The 25,613-nt window shown below is 35.1% G+C and overlaps 1 long non-coding RNA gene across 1 annotated transcript; it reads left to right on the top strand.

The window, feature by feature from the left end:
- Nucleotides 1-329: 329 nt before the first annotated feature.
- Nucleotides 330-2,759, top strand: LOC148782100 (uncharacterized). Its single transcript, XR_016056680.1, has 2 exons — nt 330-404; nt 789-2,759. It is a non-coding gene; the product is annotated as an uncharacterized LOC148782100 (long non-coding RNA).
- Nucleotides 2,760-25,613: the final 22,854 nt, after the last annotated feature.

Below are 25,613 nucleotides of genomic sequence, written 5' to 3'. Positions count from 1 at the left end.
TTTAGAATTTATCCATAAGGGGATTTGTTTCCTTTTATTTTGGGTTGATGGGGTTGTTGCCTATTTATGTAGAATTTATCCTTAATCACACATGGATGAGTCCCATTTAGCTTAGGAATGGGCATATATTTATGGGATAAATTTAGGTTTCCTAACAAGAAAGGAAATAAGGGCCTCACGCTTTTGGTTTCGTCTTCACTTTATATAAGGTTATGTTTTTGGTTTCGTCTTCACTTTATATAAGGTTGTGTTTATATAAGGTTGTGTTTTTGGTTTCGTCTTCACTTTATATAAGGTTGTTTATATAAGGTTGTGTAGAGAGAAGAAATAGAAAAGAAGATGAGAAGCTTTGGGTGTGGAAAGAGAAAAGTGCTACAAGATTGAGTTTTGTCTGGTTCTCTCAGGTATGTAATTTCTTTCTATTCATTAGTAGAAACTTGGCGTGCTAGTGGTATGTAATTTTCTTTCCATTCATTAGTAGAAACTTGGCGTACGTATGCATTAGCATACGTGAGAACAATGTAGGAGAATAATGTAAAATATGGTATTCTTTCTGCTTTAGAACCATGTATGAGAATAATATAAAATATAATGTTCTTTCTGCTTTATTTATTTCTTGCTCTATTTTATTTTGTTTGCTTGTTTGTTTGTGGTGGCTCTTTATATGAGGATCGAGTTTATAACGTTGTAGAAATGCATCTTTTACTCATTCATTCTCTTCCTTATATTTTGCAAAGGAGCAAAAGAATGTGTTTCTAACCTATTTATTTTTTATCTTCCTCTTTCAGCTTCATCTTCTCTAGCAGAATCAACTTTTGCAGCAAAATAAGATGTCTCTCCCTTCTGAATTAAAACAAAAATATGAAAATTTTCACATCATAAATTTAATCATCCCGTCCATCGTCCTCTTCTTGATTATAGTTTTTCTGATGGTATTTCGCTGGTTGATAATAAGCAAATCACGCAAGCGAGCACTCCCACAACATATTCTTGCTAGTCTCCCAATCTCTCAAGTTGGAAGTACTGATGACAATGTCTGTGTCATATGTTTGGATGGTTTTATGGAGAATGATATTGTTAGGGAGCTGCCTCCATGCAGCCATACGTTCCATAAACAATGCATCAACAAATGGTTCAAAACAAACAGTTATTGCCCCATCTGCAGAAGGTCTCTGTTAGAGATGATGATAAGATAAGGTATGTGTCATATGTCTATGTTTTGATCTCGAGATCTCTCAGAGATTATAAGATCATATGTTTTGGTTTCACGGTGAATGATATTGTTATTGTTAGGGAGCTGCCTCCATGCATACTACCTCCATGCATACTGTTAAGGTCATATGTTTCAATGGTTTCACGGTCACGGTGAATGGTATTGTTAGGGAGCTGCCTCCATGCATACGCCTCCACACATACGCGAGACATTTCTGTGTCATATGCTTCGATGGTTTCACGGAGAAGATTGAGATGATAAGCTCTATTTCATATGTTTCGATGGTTTCATGGAGAAGTTCTAGAGATCATATGTTTGATGGTTTCATGGAATGTAGAGATGATAAACTGCGTCATATGTTTGATGGTTTCACGAAATGTAGAGATGATGATAAACTGTGTCATATGTTTGATGGTTTCACGGAATGTTTCGATGGTTTCATGGAGAAGATCTAGAGATGATAAACTCTGTACCTGTGTCATATGTTTGGATGGTTTCACGGAGAAGATAAACCATGTGTTGGTTACACGGAATGTTTTAATGGTTTCACGAAGAAGATTTAGAGATGATAAACTCTGTGTCATATGTTTAGTTGGTTTCACGGAGAAGATAAACTCTGTGTTGGTTTCACGGAATGTTTCGATTCGATGGTGTCATGGAGAAGATCTAGAGATGATCCGATGGACTCATGGAGAAGATCTAGAGATGATAAACTCTGTGTGTTTCAGAGACGATAAACTCTGTGTGTTTCGTTTCGATGGTGTCATGGAGAAGATGTTTCGTTTCCATGGTATCATGGAGAAGATCTAGAGATGATAAACTCTATGTGTTTCGTTGGCGTCACAAAGAAGATCTAGAGATGATAAACTCTGTGTGTTTTGTGTGTTTCGATAGTGTCACGGAGAAGATCTAGAGATGATAAACTCTCCGTCATATCTTTACATGGAAAGATCTAGAGATGATAAGCTCTGTGTCATATGTTTCCATGGTTTCATGGAGAAGATCTAGATGATAAACTCTGTGTCATATGTCTCGATGGTTTCGCCAAGAAGATCTATGTCATATGTTCCGATGGTTTCACGGAGAAGATCTAGATGATAAACTTCATATGTTTCGAATGGTTTCACAGAGAAGTTTAAACTCTGTGTCATATGTGTATGTTTCAATGGTTTCACGGAGAAGATCTAGACATGATGATAAACTCTGTGTCATATGTTTCGATGACTTCACGGAGAAGATCTAGAGATGATAAGCTCTGTCATATGTTTTCGATGATGATTTCACGGAGAGGATCTAGAGATGCTCCATCATATGCTTCGATGGTTTCATGGAGAAGATCTAGAGATCATGAACTCTATGTCATATGTTTCCATGGTTAGAGAGCTTGACATTCTTCCCCATCAACAAAATGTATTTATCCCTATCAACTCTTCAATGTATTTATCCCTATCAACAAAAAAATGTATTTAGGTTTTAGGTTTTAATTTGACACTCTTCAATGTATTTATCCCTATCATCAAAAAAATGTATTTAGGTTTTAATTTGACATTCTTCCTGGTAAAATATTTATAGATTACATATTATTTATAGTTTACATATTATCTTCCTAATATGTATAGGTTACATAATATCTAATCTATTAGGTTACATATTTCTTATTTTATTTTTCTTCGTCTTTCGGTAATTTGGTGGTAATTTGGTAGATATTTATAGGTTATATATAATCTATTTTTTTTGTTCTTTTGGTAAAATAATTTTATTTTTCATATTATCTATTTTTCCTTGTAGCAAAGGTTTTGCGGTTTCTTTTTAAAGTTTACAGATTATCTATTTTTCTTCGTCTTTTAGTACAATATTTATAGGTTACATATTATCTATTTTTCTTTTCTTCGTATGCTAAAATAAAATATTTATAGGTTTCATATTATCTTTGTAGCGAAGGTTTTGTGTTTTCTGTTTAAATGTTTTTCAATTACTTTTTATTTTTGGCCCAAAAATTAGTTATAATTATAAAATTCGAACAAAAAGTAAAATATTTTTACCAATATCTAACTTTTATAATTAATATCTAATTTTTGTAATTATTATAGAAATCATACTTTGACTTCAGTCAATGAAGGAAAAATTATAAATGTAATATTCTAATGAGAATAAATTATTCTCACATAAATTTAATTTATTATTTACTACACCTATAGTTACATTACATTATTTTACAATTTATTTACTACAGAATAATAAATATAAATATAATATATATCATATTTATTATCCAATCAAGAAGGTAAAGAAAAGAAGAGAGAGTACGCATGGAAAAGTAATAAATTTTTAAAGAATAAAATTTTTAAAATAATATTATTTGTAATCACAATTATAGAATCTAATTATAACGGTAACACTCTAATAAAAATAAAATATTCTTACTAATACTTACTTTTTACATTTGTTATAGAACCTTTCATGCAGCAAAATTTTTTGTTTTCTTTTTTTATATTTTGAATTACTTTTTGGGGAAGAAAATTAGTTATAATTATTAGATTCTAACAAAAAATAATTTTAGAACCGCTCTAGTGACTTATCAATCTTAAATTTGTTTTGAATTACTCTACATAAAAATAAATAACTGTAAAGAAAAAAAAGGAAAAATTAAATATTAATGGTTGGGAACTAGGCTGCCGCTCTAGAGGACTCTCTGATAAACGCTCCTCTAGAGGACTCTCTGATAAACGGTCCTAATTTCGTGACGAAATTGTGATAAATGCTCCTAATTTCGTGACGAAATTGTGATAAACGCTCCTAATTTCGTGACGAAATTGTGATAAACGCTCCTAATTTCGTGACGAAATTGTGATAATCGCTCCTAATTTCGTGACGAAATTGTGAAAACTCAAGAGAGTTCACGCTCAAAAAAAAGAATAATGAAAGTAAATAAGGTTTATACATAGAGCAGTAATCTAATGCAACAGTTGTGTCATAGTATAATGCAACGACACTTCTAGAAAACCATGTTTGTGGAATTTGTATGACCCAAAATTTTGTACACACACTATCTTCATCTAAATAATCAATTCCAAAAAAATAAAGTTTCAATTTGAACCATAGATATGGTCAAAATGAGTCCCCTCCAACAATGAATCTAGACCATTCATTTGTGGAATTTCAAGATCTTAGCCTCATTTTTTTCTTTTTTAAAATTGTTCACCTAATGATAATAAAGCCATCTAAAAAAATTGGAAGTAAAAAACTCATTCTAAGGCCTAGATCTAACCAACTTATAAAAATAGACAACTTATGTTAATTGGGCTAAAAAAATACTTTCTAGATTCCATTTTTCAATTTTTCTTTTTTATGATCGTTCATTAGTACAAAAAGAGTGTATATTTCAAATTTTGAATCAAACAAAAGTCCCTACCATGATTTTTGAAAATTGTTGTATTATATTAATATAGAACTGGTGCATGAAATCATTGCCCATATATATAATAACATACATTTATTTACGAGAGGTCCAGCCCTCCAATCCTCAATTCCTGCCCCTTTCAAAACGTTGCTTTTTTGTAGTAAAATAAAAGAGATCTATTTTCTTAATAAGAAACGTACATCCTTACCTAGGCCGAGTCCAAAAACGTTCTGTCATTATTCAATCAATTTTTTTCCAAAAATGATCCTATCACATTGGTCAAAGTGGACAATATTTGTGAACTTCTGGCTTTCTTAGACCTAAAAGTCATGTTCAGCTAAACCTGTAAATGGTTTTTCGTTTCAGATGTTGCAGCCAAGTGACAAGTGTTTAAGAACTCAAAAAAATGATATTCCAAGATTGCACAATAGCCATTCAATTTTTGGAAGAAAAGATCTCGATGCCAAGAACTCAAAATACAAATTTTTTTTTTTTTTTTATACCAAAATTTTGAATGGAATGAATTCTCTTTAGGTAACAAATTTGCCCGACGGAGTTGTTGTACAATATGCTCCTGCAGGAGCTGGATGAGTTTCATCGATGAGAATGAGTTTATGGGCTTGCATGAGTTTCATTGGAGAGTATCCTGGCTGGCTTCTATTTCAAGCTTTCATGAGGGTCGGGGAAACTGGTGACTCAGCCTAGTAAACGGATGTGAATGTTAGGGTTAGGTCCATATTGACCCTAATTCCGACTAGACCTAATTGGGTTCTACTTGATTCGGACCTAACTCATACAAGTGCCAGGGATACCTTTCAGGTTGGGGCGGGTCAAGCTTGACTTGGAAATGACTTGACCCGACCCAATAAGGTCCGGTGCAACTAACCCATCATATCCATTCCGCTTCGACCTAGGGCTGGTAATGGGCAGGTGGCCCGGCCCTAAAAAAGTAGTGCTTGGCACTTCGATAACACGATTCCACCGTTTGATTGACGTGATATGTTCCTAGGTTCATCCAATGAAGGAAAGTGGTTTGAAAAAGAGCAAATAATTTTTTATAGAGAGAGATAATCCCTGTTATTATATTATAAAGACAGAAAATGCAAGTAAAAAGCGCACAGAGGCAAAAGAAAGAGAGGTAGAAGAGTGAAAGATAGCGCCATCTAGCATTTACGTGAAATAAAGAGGGAGGGCCACGCAAGTGTGGGAGTATAGGACGCGCGCTCCATGGTGGCGGGCAACCGTCACCATGTTGCGCGCTGCTGCTGGTTTTCATGCAATAACACGAATCTCAATTGTTTTTTTAACATTTGAGGTAGTATATACAGCAACAGTATCCATGAACCTCAATTATTTGCCGCATTTAGATTTCAATTTTATCTTTTCCAACATAAATCGGAAATCATTTCAAACAAGGATTTGCTATTTTCCCACTGAATTACTAAAAAACAAAAGAATGGCTATTTACAGCCCCTCCCTTCTCCATGCTGCAACTTATTAGGAAGGTGGTGTCAATGGCTTCGATTTGCACTAATCCCCGATCCTCCTCCTATACTCTTTTAGGCCTTCTCATCCATGCATGACGCCACTTTTTTTTTTTTTTTTTTAATAGAAATTCAAAACTTTATTTATAAGAGATTAAAAGGAAATTACAGAATCCGAGACAAGAGTCTCAGTTAAAGCAGCGCTTCCTTTCGCATGAAAATAGGAGGTAACGAAATCTGCCAATACATTGGCTTCACGATAAACATGCACAAAGGAGAAAAAAAAAAAAGGTCTAGACATGTCCCAAATTTGTAGCAAAATAGATCGAACTCCCAAGGTGATTTTTGTTCCCTTTTACACCACTTTAGTAAATCACCTTCCACAACACAATAGGACCCTAAATTCCTTGCCACAAACAATTTTAAACCATTAAAGAGAGCCACACAAAGTTTTAAACCATTAAAGAGAGCCAAGAGTTATGCTAGACAACAGTTTCATTCCAATCCCTCACCACTCCTCCATAACTAGCTAAACCAGGGTTCCCTAACGAACTACCATCAAAATTAAGTTTAAATACCCAAATTAAGTTTAAATACCCCGTCCAAAGTAGCTACCCATCTCCCCTTCGGCCTGCACTTAAAAGAGTCCAATTGGAAAAAAAGAAGACAACTGTTCCATTCCAATCTCTCACCACTCCTCCATATCCAGCTAAACCCGAGTTCCACCACTCATCTATAACCAACTAAACCTAGGTTTCCTAACTAATTACCATCAAAATTAAGTTTAAATACCCCTCAAAAGTAGGTACCCATCTTCCCTTGAGCATGTACTTAAAAGAGCCGAATTGGAAAAGATTCGATAAGTGAATACCCCTCAAAAGTAGGTACTCATCTCCCCTTAAGCACGCACTTAAAAGTGCTGAATTGGAAAAGATTCGATAAGTGTGCCCAATTGGAAAGATTCGATAAGTTTCTCCTAACATCCACTTCCAGAATATCTTTCGCAACTTTTATAATTGAGCAAATATCTTTTGCAACTTTTGTAATTGAGCAAATATCTTTCGCAACTTTTGTAATTTAGCACGAAAGCCAAATAGAGTGTAATATTTTGTCCAAAATTCTCTCAAGAGGCATACTTATGCCATCAAACACTCTTTTATTTCTTTCCTTCCAAACCTCCCATAATATCAATCCTCTCGCAATTTACCAGATCACCACACCTGTTTGTAGTACAGATGACGCTATGTTTGAGATAATCCCCTTTACTTCCGAAGGCATAACCACAGCAACCCCAAATTGGTCAAAAAAACCAACACCAGATTTTAAATGTAAAAGAACAATAGATAAACATATGAGCATCTGTTTCAGCATCATCTTTATACATTAGGTAGATATTTGGCAAAATCTTACCTCTTATCAATTGTGAGAATCTTATCTTGCACTGCCAACCATAAGAAGGCTTGCACCTTAAACGGCAAAGGTCATTTCCAAATAATGGCAATTTCATGCATAGACCATCTCTAATGGTCATGAAAAAGTAGCTTATACATTGACTCTACCGAGTATGAACCATCTATATCAATCTCCCAAACAACCTCATCAGATGCATTCTTCAGAAGGAATATAAACTTCATTCAGTAGTGTTAACAATCGAAAGTACTCCCGAAAAATCTCATCTGAAATCCTATTATAGAGGAGAAAAATATTCCACACAATTTGATTACCCCTGATTTCAAAAATATCAGCAACAATAGCATTGGGGTTATCTATATGCTGAAAAACTAGTGGGAAAACGTATTTCAAAGATGAAGAATGAACCATTTGTAATGCCAAAATGAGATATTGCGACCATCACCCAAACTCCGGTGAATGTCCTTGTGTATCAAAGATTTACATGAGTTAATAGATCTCCAACAATAGGACATCCCCTTTTATCATTTCTCAATCCAACCCACATTTTATATCTATCATCTCCATACTTAGCAGAAATAACTTGATAGCACAGTTGATTTTTGAAATTTAAACATCTAACCACCATTTACAGAGTAAGGCCGGGTTTACAATTCTAATTGTCCTTATTCCCAACCTGCCTGCCTTTCTAGGAGTGTACACCCTATTCCAACAAAGAAGATGGTACTCTTTTGAGTTTTAAGAAAAACCCCAGAGAAAATTCCTCATTAAAAATTCAATTTTTCTTGCAAAAATTCCTCATTAGAGATTCAATTTTCCTTGCAACCTAAGAGGGAATTTGCAACAGAGACATTTGATAAATTGGTAAGTTTGACAAATACTCCTCTACCAAGGTAATCCTGCTTCCTAGCGAGAGGTAGTTATACTTCCATAAATCAAGCTTAACTTGTATCCGTTGGATCACTTTATCCCAAAGGTAGTCAGTCATCTGAAATTGGCAAACCCAAATATATGATTGGAAAAGCTTCCACTTTACATCCCAACACCTCAGCAATCTCAAGGACCAGAGAATCATTACAATTAATACCAATCATTGCAGATTTCTCAAAATAAACCTTAAGACCCAACACCATTTCACAATAATTCAAAAACGTAGCTATATTTTCAATCTGGTCAATTAGCATCATAGAAAAGCAGAGTATCATCTGCATATTTTAAGTACAAAATGCAAGGACCATCATTAGGCATTTTAAAGCCCATGAAATGCCTTTTAGATTCAACATTATATACATAACGGCTGAAGCACGCTGCATAAATAGTGAACAGAAATGGGGAGAAAGGAGCACCTTGATGAAACCCCTGCGAGGCTCCAAAAAAGCCAATTAGGCTTCCTTTGTACAGAACAGAAAATGTGCAGAGGATAAACACTCATAAATCCAATTCCTCAACTTCTCACCAAAGCCCATATTTTCATAAACTCTAAAATAATACTCCATTCAACCCTATCATAGGATTTTTCCATGTCCAAGTTAATCACAATCCCAGCACTACCACTCAAAATTCTCGATTGAATGCACTCTTGTGCAACCAGGACACTATCAGTTATCAATCTGTTCTTAATGAAAGCAGACTGAGGCCCTGTGATAATTACCAGTAAGACCACTTTAAATATTTCTGCAAGCACCTTAGCGATAATTTTATAAAGACTCAAGAGAAGGCTAATGGGCCCAATATCACCAAGGTTCGCAATGATAAACTTCTTGGGAATTAAGGGCTGTAAAAGTAGAATTGACCCCTCTAAAAAGCTCACCTCTCCGAACCCTCGAACCATCTCCAACAACTCACTACTTACCAAACTCCAGAATTTGTGAAAAAAGAAGAGTGGAAATCCGTTCGGGCCAGGTGCCTTATCGCCTGGCAGCGAAAATACAGCTTTTTTCAATTCTTGCATAGAAACATTTCTCTAATGACCCCATTAGACATCCCAATGTCATCATCAAACTAAACTCTACGAATCAAAAGCCCAAAAACATCATTCTGACGTCTATGAGCATTTGCAATGGCATGGAATAATTTTGTGTTCAAATATCCTTCCTTCAACCATTTGACTTTGGACCTTTGCTTTCAATACACCTCTTCTATCATTTTAAGTTCCTGTAGCTCATTTGATTTAGAGCTTTTCTCTATAACCAACTCATCGGACAACACTCCTGAATTTTGAATAATCGAATCCACTTCTTCTAAGCATCTAAGAACTTCATCAATTTTCCTTTTAATATGAAACCTCTTATCATTTTACCAAGTAGTAAGCTTATGCTTGACACTTAAAAGCTTCTTGTGGAGTTGAAAATCCAAAGAGCCAATGGAAATAGTATTCTCCCAAGCACTTTTAATAATGTCAACTACCTCCTTCTCCTCAAGCCATCCAACTTCAAGCCTACATAGTTTAGGTCCTACAAGAACAACTTGAGAACAAAGTAAAATAGGAGTGTGGTCATATGAGAGTTTGGGTAAGGCCTTAACCGAAGTAAGGGGGAAGAAGTCAAACCACTCTCCTGAAACCAAAAATCTGTCAAGTTTAGACATGGTCCAATTTGAAGAGCTCTCATTTGTCCATGTAAAAAATCTAACAAGGCATGGGACTCAATAAATCTATTAAATAGACGCATAGCAAACGTAATAGGTCCACCATAGCTACTCTCATATTGCTATCAGATGAAATTAGAATCCCCTCCTAAACAAATCGGATTGGTAAAATTATTAATGAAGTCTGACATATCATTAATAAAGATTTCTTTTTGAGCAAAACCTTGGGGACCATAAACATTCAATAAACCCCACCAAAAAATCAAAATCATGCCCCACAAAACCAACCATCAAGAAATTATCTTTTTTATCAAAGCAAAACGACTACAGTACTGTTTCATCCCACAAAATCCACAAACCCGCAAAAGCACCCTCAAAGTCAATCCCCAAGAATCTACTTGCCCAGGTCCCCAAACTTCTCTAAAACCAGAAAAGGTGGGGCTAGGAAGTTTAGTTTTCTATAAAATACGTATATCAGGCGTAAAATGAAAAACCAAAAAGATGTCGTCTTTCTTACAATTGAGGTCGTCCAAACGTCGTACATTCTAGGACATAATAATCATGCGAATGGGTGAGAAGAGGAAGAACCTGGACCATCCCTACTCGCGCCGAAGAAGACCTCGTCCAAGATCTCTTCCCCATCCAAAGAGTGAGAAGAAGAGGAAAGGTCAGAGCTCACCTTTATAACCTGTTCATCAGAGGTAAAGATTCCTCTCGCAGCCGAATTAGCATGTGGAGTTCCCCGGGCTTGCAATCTCGCAGAGGACCTTGTACTCTTCACCGGAGTTTTACCTTTGGATTTTAGTTTACCCCCTTCTTTGCTAGGAGTCTTACCCACAGCAACAGACTTATTCATCTTAGCATCTTGCTTCCCTTTTTTCTCAACCTTCTTCTTTGAAAGAATATCCTTAAAAACCACTCCAAGAGGAATATCAAAGTCCATTCCACAATCAGAGACAGTGGAAGAAATCTTTTCCTCCTCTGTGTTACCCTGAGGCTCCACCTTTGGAATCAAACCATTTGTCAGTACATTCTCTACTTTTGGAGCAGTAGAGTTACGGGTTTTGACCACAGAGTTTGCAGCAATCATATGAAGCAACAGAGGCCTATCCTCTTACGGTAAAACATTGAGGGGGGTGGAGAAAGCTACTTCGACCAACGCAAGAACGAGGTTTTGAGCCAAAGGCCCATCTAAGATATCAATTTGAACACTATGTTCCATTGGCTCAGGAACAAATTTCCCTTCCCTAAATCCAAGTACGCATCACCCTCGTCAAGCACCACTAAAGCCAGAGGGTCAACCGCCAAGGGATCAAAGGCATGCCTAGGTGAAGAGTGAGGCTTTCTGACAGCATGATGATGGAAAAGGGGATACATATTGGCCACCGAAAGCAACAACAGATGGAGAGCCAGCGACGAACAATGCCTGTGACCTGCAACAACCAGAGCAGCAAAACAAAAAAACCATCTGAAATTGTTGGTTTTGCTGTCAAGAGCCACCGACTTCAGGCCTTCAACTGGGAAGAAATACGGGGAAGGAGGAAACAGTATTCCCAATACCCAATGCATCAGCGAAAAAGCCGGGGAAGCCACCACGGCTTCCAAATCCTTCCCCGGGAATGGAGCCTCAAATCAATGCAGAGATACGCCGCCATCCATCCCGCCCTTTGAAAAAGTGATAGGTGAGCCTAGCCGGTCTACATGATCGCGTAGACCCTCATCTTTATCTGAAATGGGTGACGCTAAAGTTGCCGAGCATTCCGTGAAACATCCCATGGGAATCCACTGCTTGGTTATTTTCAAATTTTGAAAATTTGTCTTCTTTACCCGAAAAATTGCTTTGATTCTTTCTTCTCGAAAAAATTCGGTTAGCACTCATCAGAAAAGATTTGTCATGAACCTCCTTATTAGATCGATCAGACCGCCATTGTCACAGAGAGGGCCCCTAGCAGCCTTAGTCACTGGCTGATGCTGATAGACCTCCTTCTTCTCTACAGAAATCTTTAAGGAGAAAGATTCTTGGCCCACAAAAAGTCTAACCATTTTGGGAATGGAAGCCTCACTTCACTTCCATATACAGATACACACAAACCTCAAATCAACCCCCACGAGGGAATCCTTATCAATATCACAAAATTCCCCACAGCAGTTTGCCAACTTACGACAAGTATCCAACGTCCAAGCATGGAGTGGAATCCCTGACAATCGAATCCAAAGACTCTCCTTCCGTAAGTAATAAAAATGCGATGAGGGTGTCTAAAGATAAAATCTTACCCCGGATTCTGACAAAGCAGTTGCTAATACCACCATAGCATCCTCATTGTCATGCAAGAGGAAGGCTATCTTATTCTCCCCCAGCACTTTAACTTTTGGGGCATAAGATAATCCCCCGCCCCTTTTGGCCTAATCACTCAAACCAAAGGTATCATTCGAATATGGGGAGAATGATCCCACGATAGGAAATTGCAAATCTGAAAGCAGACCACCGGACATGTCATACCGCACTGCCACCACCCCTCATCCTCCACACAATGAGTACAATACACAACCATCTATGATGAATTCGAGCCCCAAAACGAATGGGTTCAACAGCTTCGTCCAACCGTCACCATAATGCTGGCCATTTTCACCTGAATTTGCAACCGAGTGCATGCTCCAGTGGACATAAAGCCAACCTACAAAGCCATAGGCCCCTTGGCCATAGCCATGGCCTCTGCCTTTTCCTTGGCGATGAGGCTTCCAATTAAATCTGAGCAAACTTATGCCTTGGCAACACTATGGATTATTTACTTGATCATTTTTATGATCTCAGTGGAGCTTGTTGTGATTATCGTCTTCTTCTCCAAGTCTGTTGCAGGCATGGTGGTCATGAAGGGCCTCCTAGGTCTTGGAATAAGTAAAGGTTTTGCTCAGTATTTTTTATTTGGATGCAGTTTTTATAATGCCTATGCTCTATGAAAATAGAGTAAAGCCTCACCTAGAATCTTTATCCATAAAGTACTTTGGGCATAAGAAATATCCATGATGGCCTTAAAATCGAGTTCCAACACCGACTATGAAATTTGTAGCTAAAAAAAAATCCAGATTTTGCAGATCTGTGACCACTTAATTTTAAGACAAATTGAATGGTCCGGATAATGTATTACAATATATATTATTTTTAGGGCCGACATGACTGATTTGAAGATTTTCTTATGCCAAAGCTACGATTTTGGTGAGTTTTGAGGTGATGCTTTGCTTCTTAGGATAGGGTGCAATGCTATCAAAATATTTTGCTTTTAACTTTCGAGGTTCTTTCATCTTCAAACTTCAAAACCCTAGTTTTAAATATAAAATGTTGGATGTTTACAACTTCAATATCCAATGGGTACACTGAACAGGAATGATAAATGGGGGATATTTTATAACTTAAAGATCATGGACTGAATCTTCAAATAACAAGATTTCTAATTTTAAATTATATTCTTCAGTTGAAGGATCTATTTATACATATTATTATATATATATTAATTATTTTAATAATTAAAAGAACTGAAGTCTTCCCTAGCTGAAGACCTAACATTTCCAGGTCAAATTGGAAAAAAAACAAAGACTTTATCGTTTATGAAGTTGCAGCACTTTCATTATCAAGTTGCTCGTTCAACTTGGAAAAAAATGCAGGTTCATTGAATGTTCATAGTTCCTTCTCTTTCCTATTATTTATTGAAAAAAATTGATATAAAGTCGAGGCTCTAAATAATCAAATAAGACCCACCTCAAAAAATTTACTAGAAGATGATGTTTTTATGTCCAAATATCCTCAAATTGATCATATCAACAACAAGATGTATGAACATGAGAAAAAAATGGATTTCATATTTTAGAAATACTGCATCTTGTAAAGTATTTTTGGACCGTCAATTTTCAAGATTTTCAAGTTTTCATAGATCTGCTAAATCTGAACTATTTTTTGGAGTTTTAAATTTTATAATTAAAGATAAAAGTCTATTTTAAGGCTATCACAAAGAATTCCAGTATTGAAACTACATTTCTCGACACTATTTGAAGGTGTGCTTTATTTTGATTGTTTAGACCCTCGGCTCTCTACAAACCGCACGCACTATTGCTGACCATGGAAGGAGAAAGAAAAGCAACCTATTGTGTGCACTCATAGGAGCATAATGTACATTTATTACTTCGCCTAAAACCCAGACATATGTATCTTAAGGTTTCTAGATTTTACATTTCGATGATGACCTCCACAACCTAGATCATCACTATTTTAAGTGGTCAGATATGGAACTCAAAAGTTAGGTGACTTAAGACTCTGAAAGTTATGAAAGCATTGAAGTATATGTCCTTATTTCTGGAGTTCTACAAAAGTTAGGTGACTTAAGCATTGAAGTATATGTCCTTATTTTGGCCCACAATATGGTTATGATTTTGAAATGTTCTTTATTGTGTAGGCCCAAGGAGACTCTCCTCCTTGGATTCCCAATCAAAAGAAAAGTCCCATAAGTGTTTCTCGATATAGCTCCACAAAAACTTCAAAATATTTTCAAATATGCCCTAAATGCATTTTGAAATTTCAAACTATCACGAGTTATTTGGCAATATTTATTGCAAAATTTGCTCTCACATCCAATGCATGTTACAATATATGCTTTAGCTTCACATACTAGACAATCTGACCCAGAACAAATACCACCCATGCAACACTGTAGAAAAGTCATTAGGTACTTATGGGAGAGACTTCATTAAAAGAAAAAAAAACATTCCAACCTCTGAAGTACCAAGTTTATCAAGATTCAGAGTTGCGCTTAGCTAATACAACTATCCTCACACACAAACACCGACACCCAAGTTCATATCATCCATAACCATGGTGACAAGGACTCTCTCTCTCTCTCCTCTCTCTCTCTCTCTCTTATCACATCTTAGAAGCACCCTCCACTCATTTGGGCTTTTCATCCAAAGTAGTCTCCTTGAGGCTCTTACACATGAAAGCCATGCCGACACCACTCAACAAAGTTATACCACAGGCAACCCAAACTACCCATTCCAAGGCAGGAGGAACACTGATCCACAAGTACACCAAGAAAGCAAAGGTCAGTGCAATTATGGACCCGAGGGTGGCAAATTTGAGGGAACTCCTCCTCTCAAAGGCTTCAGGCTTGCCTGAGTGCAAAACCAAGAGGAAATCAAGGAAGGCCATGTTCAAGAAGGTGAAAATGAAGAAGACATTGATCCATGGATTGTTGCCTGCCCTTGAAGCTGCTGTTTGGGCATTGTAGCCAAAGAATCCCATCCCCAAAACTGAAACCAAGAGGAACGAGGAAGAAGAGCGATAGTCGAAGGACTTTGTGGCCTGAGGCCCATGGTCTCTTCTACTCTCCATTGGTGATGCAGTAGATCGTCAAGATAGTCGAGCGCGATTATCTCGACTGCATCAATTGGAAAGACAACCTCAACCCTTGAGCACAAGCATTTTTATAGTGAGAGATGTACGTGTCGTACCCATAGAAAAATTTAGGTAGCAGAAGACTTGAGATTCACGCGTATTTGAATCGTTCATGTGCCCCAGAAAAATGTAAAAAAACAGTAATTTCTTTTGGGGGACAGTGGAGTATGACCGTGGTAATCCTCGAACATAACCGTTGTAATTCAATTGAGGAAAAAGTAAAGCAGTCCTGCAAGAGTAGACTGTACGCTCACTCTTACAAGTGAAAGCTCCTTCACGAGAGAAGTGAAGCTTTTTATACGCGGCTTCGTATGTCGGGACATTATATATGACCGTTGCTCTCTCGGTCATCATATCTAAATTGATAGAGTAGAAAGAAAGACCTATGTGATCTTTTTCAAGAGGAATATAATGTTTTTTTTTTTTTAAAAGATATTAATCACCCCTTTTTATTTTGACAAAAAGATCACTTACAGAAAGTCTTTTTATAATAAATAAATATTTCAAAATAGAACATGACAACAATAAAAATAAAATTCAACCACTTGATGTTATTTTTATAACTTAAAACTATGCTTCATAATATAAAATAAAAAAGCAAGGAGGTAAAAGAGAAGATACGGGAGATTACCTCAACCGGGCTTATTACGCTCTACACCGAGCCACCACATCCAATGGCGCGGGATCAGCGGTTTAGCTTCAATTCTCAATTTCGAACCAGGAAAACTATTTTCGGCCAAACTAAATAATCACCCTTAAATCTCCACAAAACCCTAACTCCAAAATAATTAGGCTCAAACTCTAATTTTTCCAACTTTTAAATCTTTAGGTCAAGAGAGAGAGAAAAGGAGAACTAAGGTTGGGGCGTGCCCTTTATGGGTCTTAGGAGAGAGAGAGGGTTAAAGAGAAAAAGCCTGAGAGGAGACAGAGAGGTGTGTAGAGATAGGGGGAGAGCACCACTATTTATAGTGAAATTTAGGCCTAGGGTTTGTTTATGATTTCTCATAGTTTACCTCTTTCTTGAGATTGAATATAGACCGTTGATCAAGGTGACTTGTGGGATGAAAATTCTGAGTCATCCATTCCATAAATGGGCCATCAACATTATCGAAAGTGCATGAACCAATATCCCCCTTTTCTTATACCATTTTCCCATCAATATATTTAAATAAACTAAATTCATTAAAGATATCATGCATTCTATAAAATTGCATTATCCATCTCATATATTCGATAAGAATATATTAAGACATATCAACTTAATATTTACTATCTTAAATAGATAAGATATGGTCAATATTTATTATATTACAAATTGACCATATGTCATAAGATACACTATCTATATTTAAATAACTTGAACACAAAGCTATCAAAAGGAATCCAAAGGGGTAGGGCGTGCCACCCCTATGTGGCACATATGGGCCCCCACCCACATGCCACATGGTGGGCCCATGTACACTATGGGCCCCCATGAAATTTTATAAATATTTTTAAAACTTAAATAAAATAATTTAATATATATATGAATTTTTTTAACTTTGTAAAATCAATAACTGGATTTTTATATATCCAAAAATCATAAATTAAATATTGAGAGATTCATAAAAATGCAAATGATAAAACTAAAATCATTTCAATAATAAAATGAACACAATTAAATTAATATGATGGGAAAATGATCCATATGGTTTTAGGAATTCAATCTGTAATTATGGGGTACTCCACCTTCAACTGAGGACTATAAATCACACTTGTTTTATCGAATCGACCTAGTGTTTTTCATGACCCACAGTCTAAGCATGGGCTCATTAGCGAGTCACCAAATTCTGCCCGATGAGTCAAGGGTCTGTGGATTACAAGTCCTCCCCTAGAGACGAGTCAAGGTCACCACGACCTGATGCGACCACAGCTTTATGGTACATTAGGGTATCTGTCGCACATGCATATGCTTCACCCAAAAGTGGATATCTGACTTTTTCGAACGATCTATCGATATGCATACCGTGCGATGGATCATGGATGAGGTTTTGGCCCCCGCCTCTGTAGGCCTACCAGCACACACAAGGATCACATAGTCCCTCGGCTCACTCATCTAGGCATAAGTTCCAACCTCATTAAGGGCTAACCCAAAAACCCTTCTCGATTTATTCTTTATGCCCAGGTACCTTGGGTTTTTCAACCAACTGGCCTAGATTGTCAAGCACAGTCCGGTGTCAACAAACATCATTTGCTTAGTATGGTTTTCGAGGGACCACACTTCCACTAAATTTATATTCCACTATAATAAATGTTTTTCATTACACACTCATAAGGCCTTTAAAAACCACATAAACCCAACAAAAATTTCACGATTGTAAAAAAAATTTATCATTGGAAAAAGAGAGCTTTTAGTTTGAATAGAGACTCAAACCAAATATCTCTCTCCAAACTAAAAGCTCCCTCTCTTGAAACCAAAAGAAATCTCCTGTGGCCTCTATTGTTCCCTATTCTTTCTTCCCTGCAATCCAAAAGTACTCTCCCCCAAACTTGCCACCCATCGCCTCTCCATCTCTCTCTTTCTCTCCGTACATAGGAGTTTGGCGATCAGAGATAGTTCTTTAAATATGGATGATAGAGAAACAAATACTTCGGCAGGCTCTCTTGTGTTTATCTCTTTCAACAGTAAGAATCAATAATGAAGAAAATCTCTCTCTCTCTCTCAACAAAATACAGGGATGAGGTAGTGTTTCCCTTCCATAAATAATAGAAACTTCTTTGACAGGTGAACAGACGCATAAGTATTACAAACTTCGTAGCCCCTCTTCCACAAATAATACAAACTTCTTTGACAGTTGAACACACGTCTATAGCTCTGCCACCTTAAAACCAAGGGCATGATTCTAAACTGGCTATTTAGAACCGGTCCAAATCAGTGAATCATCAATCTGGATCAGCAAATCGGACTTATTCTCCAATATGATAGCTCTATATAAATAAAAATAAATAAATAATTGTAGAAAAATAAAACCAAGGGCATGATGTTAAATTGGGTATTTAGAACCAGTCCAAATCAGTGAATCATCAATCTGGATCACCAAATCGGACTTGTTCTTCAGTGTGATACCCCCATACAAATAAATAAATAATTGTAAGAAAAGAAAAACAACAAAAAAATAAAAACTATCATGGTTGGGAACAGAGCTGCCACTCTAGATCGCGCGACTCCCCAATGAACTTTCCTAATTCCCTGGCGAAATTGTGAAAGTCTATCAGAAGCAAACCGATTCTTGGTTTTGACAAGGAATTGGGTCGATCAGAACTGACTCCTAGTCCAAATGGGCGCTTCCCAATCTAGACCACCTTCACTGCTCTAAACCATATGTGATCTTCAATTAGAATAAAGAAGAACAATGGAAAAGTTTATATAAAGTGTATATTTAAATTGAAGTAAGAAAAAAGTGTTTTCAATAGTGGAAAATATTCCAATTGATCATCTTGAACTCGAGATATATTGATATGAAGAAAAAAATAATTTCAAGTTCAAAAACTAATACATTTTGTAACAAATTATCTAGACCGTCTATTTTCAAGATTTTCAAGTATTCATACCATTTTTTAAATTCAAATTTCATAACTAAAGATGAAATATATTTTCAAGTCATCACGAGGTTTCCAATGCTGAAAGTACAAAACTCAAGAAAATTTACAAATGGGCCTTACTTCTACAGTAGAAGTAATAGTCTTGCTGGAGAAAACGTACAAATCCATAGTCTTCACCTCAAAGGTCTTAAAAAAATGATTTGAGCTCTTAAATAATACATTTTGTCAAATTTCCTTGGGGAAATCTATTTCAAGTGCACAGAATGTGGCCTTCCAAACGTCATCCATGTGAAATTCATATATATTAAGAAAAATAGATCGATAGGGCTCCAGCCGTATCAAAACAAATAAAACCTCATTTCATAACCCATCAAAAATTGCAATTCAAGTATTAGAAAATCTTTAAATAAATCATCTCAGGTTTGAATATTATTGTTATGGAAAAAAAAAAAAAAGATTTAAAGTTCTAAATATAGAATATATTATAACAAATTATCTAGATCGTCCATTTCACCCTAAAAATTAGTATTCATATGTCCACAAGATCTGTACCATTTTTTGGGTTTCAAATTTTATTGTCGATGTTGGAAATTGATTTTAGAGCCATCATGGAGTCTTTCATTATCGAAAGTGCTTTCCAGATGAAGATTTGCGATGAGGCTTTATTTTGCTTTCATATAGCCTAGGCCATATAGAAACCTCATCTTTATAATAATATGGAAAGGAAAATGTTTTGACAGGCCCACAACCCTATCAAATCAAAATAAATAAACCTCGTTTCAAAACTTACCGAAAATTACATTTTAGCATCAAAAAAGCTTCAAATCAATCATCCAAACTTTAACCATTATGGTCGTAAAAAGAAATTAAGATTTCAAACCCCAAAAAAAGTATATTATTATCTAGGCCATTAGTTTTGCCTTAAAAATTAGTGTTCACAGATCTACAATATCTGTGCCTTTTTTTTTAACTTCAAATTTTATAGTCAATGTTGAAAATTAATTTTAGAGTCAACACGAGAATTTCAATTCCCAAAGTGCTTTACAAACGAGTTTTTAAGGTGAGGCTTAACTTTGTTTTCATAAGGGCAACTTGAAATTGGGTTTGCTCCCTTGACCAACTTGAGAGAGAAAAATAGAGCTACTACTTGGGGTGTGCCCCCCCACCCCTTTTAACCCACCAAAAGAGAGAGAGAGAGAGCGCTAGATTGGTACGTGCGCTATATTGGTGCCTGCCCCGTTTTGAACAACTAGGGAGAGAGAGAGAAAAGCTAGATGGGGCATGGCCCTCTTGGGATTTTAGAGAGAGAGAACTCTTTGAGATAGGATAGAGGAGAGAGAAGAGGTATAGAGATTATGAGGTGGGAGTGTCTCGATTTATAGATTTTTTATGTTTCAGAGTTTGTCACCTTAAATGAGATCAAATCTTGACCATTGATCTAAAGTGACTTGTGGGGTAAGAGATGTGAATTATCCATTCTTTAAATCTACTATCAAAATTCAAATGACAATGTTAGAACTTTATAATCTATTTCCTAAACCTAATCAAATTCCTTAAATCTACCCAAATCATTTGCAGAGACCCACCCAAATCAAATTCCTTATTTTTGAGAATTTATATACATTTTTTAAAAAAAATTTTTGAAATACCAATTGATCACCCAAACCGCCCAAAACCTCTAGCAGGGTGGTTAGCGGTTAGATTGGGCGATTTTGCAAACAATGCTTGGAAGGATAATTTTCTTGGAATTCTAGGATCATCTAAGTATCATGGAATGTTTATTTTGATAGAAATTGGATTTAGAGTTTTTTAACCCGTCAATCTCTAGAGAGTTCTTGTTCAATCACATGATACTATTTTTTTAGACACATAGCAAGTGTGATTCAAGCTAAAAAAAATTTCAAACTTATTTATCTTTTGTACATGGGGGTCACAATCATTCTTCTCTTAAAATTCAAAAGAGGTGGTTGTATGAGTGATGTAATAGATACAAAGCTCCAAAAAAAACAAATCGACTTTACGACTCATCCCAAATCAATCCAATTTAATTATCTAATGAGTGGAACGATTGTGCCTTCCATATATAAAAGATAGAGGGTCTCTCTGTAGACAACCCCTTTCTTATTGAGAATTCCGGCAACATCTAAGAATCACGGAATGAATGATTATTTTGAAACAATTTGGATTTAGAGTTCTTGAACACGTCAAGCTTGCCCCAAAAAAACTGGGAAGTTCGTGATCAATTTCGGGATATTATTTTATAGGCGCATAATGATTGCCATTCAAATTAAAAATAAAATAGTTCAAGCTTACTTTTTACCCGAGATTGCATTTTACACGAGAGCAAATACGAAAATATAATCTTGAGTGCCCTAGTATGTGCATTGTTTGCTCCCGCCGGAGCATCCTATAAGCGTCAAAGGCCGTCGGGAATGGTGTCAACAAGTGCATCATTGCTTAAAAATATATATATCTTCTATTTCATTTCTTAAAGACAAATCCATCCACTAATTTCTGGAGGACAGGAAAATGATTAATCCTAGAACATAGCCGTTGTAATTCAATTGAGGAAAATGCAAAGCAGTCCTGCGGGAGTATGCTGTACACTCACTCTTGCAGGTGAATGCTCCTTTATGAGGAAGATTTGTATACGCGGCTTACTGATATAGCGAACATTAATATCAGTATGGGTTCAATTTTTGTACCCAACCAATCAGGTCCGGGTCCAAAATCGAGACTGGAATACTACTCAGGTGTAGGTCCGGATCTAGTCGGACCCGACCTGTACTCGACTCATTGCCACCCCTACGGCCCCAACCTCCAAAAAGTGGTGTTTAAAAAATTGTCAAGCGGCCTGAATCATTCGAGTCAACCTTGACAAAGGAATGGGGGTAGGGGGAATAATTAGTTCCAAGAAGCCCCATATCCTTTTTCTTTTTTTCCTTCAATTTTATTGTTACACAATTCGACTAGGATATTGTTGGAATCATACCGGATCAAAGGAATCGGTCCCTTGGTAATTCAAGCTTGATCATATCTTTTCAGACATTATTCTTAAAGTATGTAGAACTGTACCACAAATCAGATACTAAATTAGATGTTTGTGTCACTTGGCGGCAACTTATTAAATTTATTATATTCAGATTCATGATTTGGTAGTCGAGATTATCAATCTTTAAGACTTTAGTTCCAAAATTAATCTTTAGGGCTTGTTTCATAACTGGAAGCAAGTTCATGAACTGCAAGTTGGATGTTCTTTAAGAACTGTAAATTAAAAGTTATTTAAGAAGTTCATGGTTTCTGTGTTTGATAACCTCACTGAGAAGTTACAAAGTTCATAGTTTCTATGTTTGATAACTCCTGTGATATATGGTAAATATCTTATATTTATATTTACATTGATAATAATTTAAATATAAATATATAATATATATAATATATTATAATATATGATATATTGTATTTTATATTTATTTTTAATATATATACATGTATATATATATATATATATATATATATATATATATATATATTAATATATATATATATATATATTATAATTTATATAACATAGTATAATATATAATATAGTGTATTATATATTTATTTTATTGTATAATAAATAATATATATTATATAATGAAATATATTAAATTACATTTAATATATAATGAAATATAGATAGATATATATATATATATATATATATATATATATATATATATATAAAACAGAATAATGTACTATTTATTTATTTTATTATATAATATATATTTATATAAAATAATATAGTATATTATACATTGTATTTTATATTTATTCTATTAATATATATTTTTATTATATTATATTATAAATATCTATTATATAAATAAAATATGATATATAATAAAATATATTATATATTATACAGAAAAGTATATTATATATTATACAATAAAATATATACATATATCATATATAACGTAATGTAATATTTAATATAGTGTATTTTATATTTATTTTATTGATATATATTTGTATTATATAAGATATATTATATAATGAATTATTTTATTAATCTTTATTTTTATTATATAATATACATAAAATAATATATATATATATATATATATATACACATGTTATATATGGGGGCATTCATCAAAAAAAAGTTTCAAGTTTAAGTTTCAACCCTTGGGTTGGAACTTTTTTTTTAAAGCAAGATTGGAACTTGAATAGTTCCTTGAAGTTTTGTTTGAAGTTCAATTTTGTTATCAAACACGAAACTTGAACAGTATTAAAAAGTTCTAAACTTTTAGAAAGACACTTCCTGTTATCAAACACGCCTTTAAGGTAGATATTTGAAAGAAAGGTCATTCGGACAAGAGCATTGACTGATGTAGCAAAACTAGTCCAATTTATCTTGACCAGGCATTTCGACTCGCCCTACTCTATCCTTATTTAAGTCTATCTCCAACCATTTTCTCAAAGCTCTTGTGATGCTTACATGCCTATTCATTATCGGTTTGATTCTTTTGGACAACTAGGTGTTGGAAACCTGGAAAGTTTTGGCATCTAGAACCCATCAAACCTATATAAATAAATTAAAAATAAAATGACCAAAACACCTCTTGAAATGTTATAATATAATGTAAACAAGAACAAAGGGTTATATGGTTTCTTCATATCTTTTGGCTAAAAATCTACAGGGCTACCTCTAAGCTTCAATCTCTGTCTGCCATGTATACCGAGAGGTCAATGATGTAGCTGATCGATTAACCAAATATGAAAGTTCCTTGTACTCTGTGTCTGATTCCAATGTCTTGATTCCAAAGTTGTAACCTGATGCTTTTAAAAAACCCTATCAATAAAAGTTCTTAATCTTGTCAAAAAAAAACACCTCTTGAAATGTTTTGGCCATTCTGGTCTTCTTTTTTTTAATTTATTTTTATATATTTTTGTTAGATGTGCTCCTATGAGACGGACTCACCCACAAAAAGTTGATCTAAAAAAATAGAAATAAAAAATGAGCATCGATCATCCTCCAACAAGAAGTGTGCCCTTCTTAAGAAGCCCAGGCTTCTATGGGGCTTTTGGCTTTTGGTCTTGAAACTTCCGATTGCTAAACACGCTTTTATAACCTAGGAAATGGGCTGAGGTCGCGGTAATATTACCTTGGATGACCCAAAAAGAGTTCTCCACACCCATTCCTACACGGGTAGGGCCTCCAATCCTCAGTGGATTACCCAAAAAAAAAAGCGTTCATATAACAATCTGAATTCATAGATTACACCCTTCTGAAATATAGATAAACTGTTTCTTTCAGCCTACCTTTGTAACCACCAAACTTCTGCAGCAAATGCAAGTGAAATGACTCCAATTTGTTCTTCATAAGGTTTCTTTTTCTTGCCACATTCTAAGAAGGATTTTTTACTCACTAAAAACCGGTTCCAAGAAAGATTTTCTACCCACTAAAAACCGGTTTTCCTTTTTTTTTCTGCTGCAACAACTTAGATATGATTTGTGCAATAGGTTCAGACCCTGGCTTTGTGATTTGTACATAAGAAACGGGATTTTCATCATAGCCATCACAGCGAACTTATCATTTCTAGGTGTTTCACAATGGGCTTCAAACATGGGTCACCATTTGAGTGTCGTTTAGATCATTGACAAAATATCCTGGACCTAAATTCCTCAGTTTAGACTATTTGGCTAGGGTTCCTTCCCCATTTAATCAAATTCTACTACATTTATTCTCTCTTATAGTTGCATACTGTTGGGTTTACTCTTCCTCTCCCTCTCCCTCTCCCTCTCCCTCCCCCTCTCCCTGCCACTCAAATAATCTGAAGATAGAATATTTCCTATTTCTCATATAATCAACACTCTCTCTCTCTACGATAAAACTTTTTATTTTTGGTACAAGAAAATCACAATTACTTGATCATTACTAGGCCGTGTAACAACTAAATTGATGAGTACATGTCCTCAAGCAAGCCAACCATACAAATCATGAAAAAAGAGAAAAAGAATAAGAGAAACAACAAACTCTTCTACAGAAAATGAAAAGCAACAAAGTAAACTGCTATACCAGCAGTCCTTACGACAAAATAAGAAAATGATAAGAAGGAATTGAGCATTATTGATCCTAAGTAAATATCATAATCCAAGACAGTTATTTAAAAGCAAGATCGATTTTTTTATATAATAAAAAGTTTTGAAATTGTGAATGCCTCTGCCAACACCATTATAATCCCATTTCCATTGCACAATTACAATCCCAATTCCATTATTACAACAATTACAATTACAATTACAATCTCATTTCCATTATTACAAATATAACTATATCATGCACTCATAAAAGAAAAAAATTGAACAAAAAAAAAAAAGAAGCAAAAGTAAGAACGACATTATCATACACTTATTTTTTTGTTTGTTAGAAAAAAATATATAAGATTTAAAAAATATTTTTTTGTCATATTCATGAAAAAACGTATTTTTATCATAAAAACATAA

The sequence above is a fragment of the Amborella trichopoda genome, chromosome 5, assembly GCF_054954075.1.
Source record: "Amborella trichopoda isolate Santa Cruz 75 chromosome 5, AtrichopodaSantaCruz75HAP2 v2.0, whole genome shotgun sequence".
Classification (NCBI taxonomy): Eukaryota; Viridiplantae; Streptophyta; class Magnoliopsida; order Amborellales; family Amborellaceae; genus Amborella; species Amborella trichopoda.
This window is presented reverse-complemented; position numbering and strand designations above follow the sequence as displayed.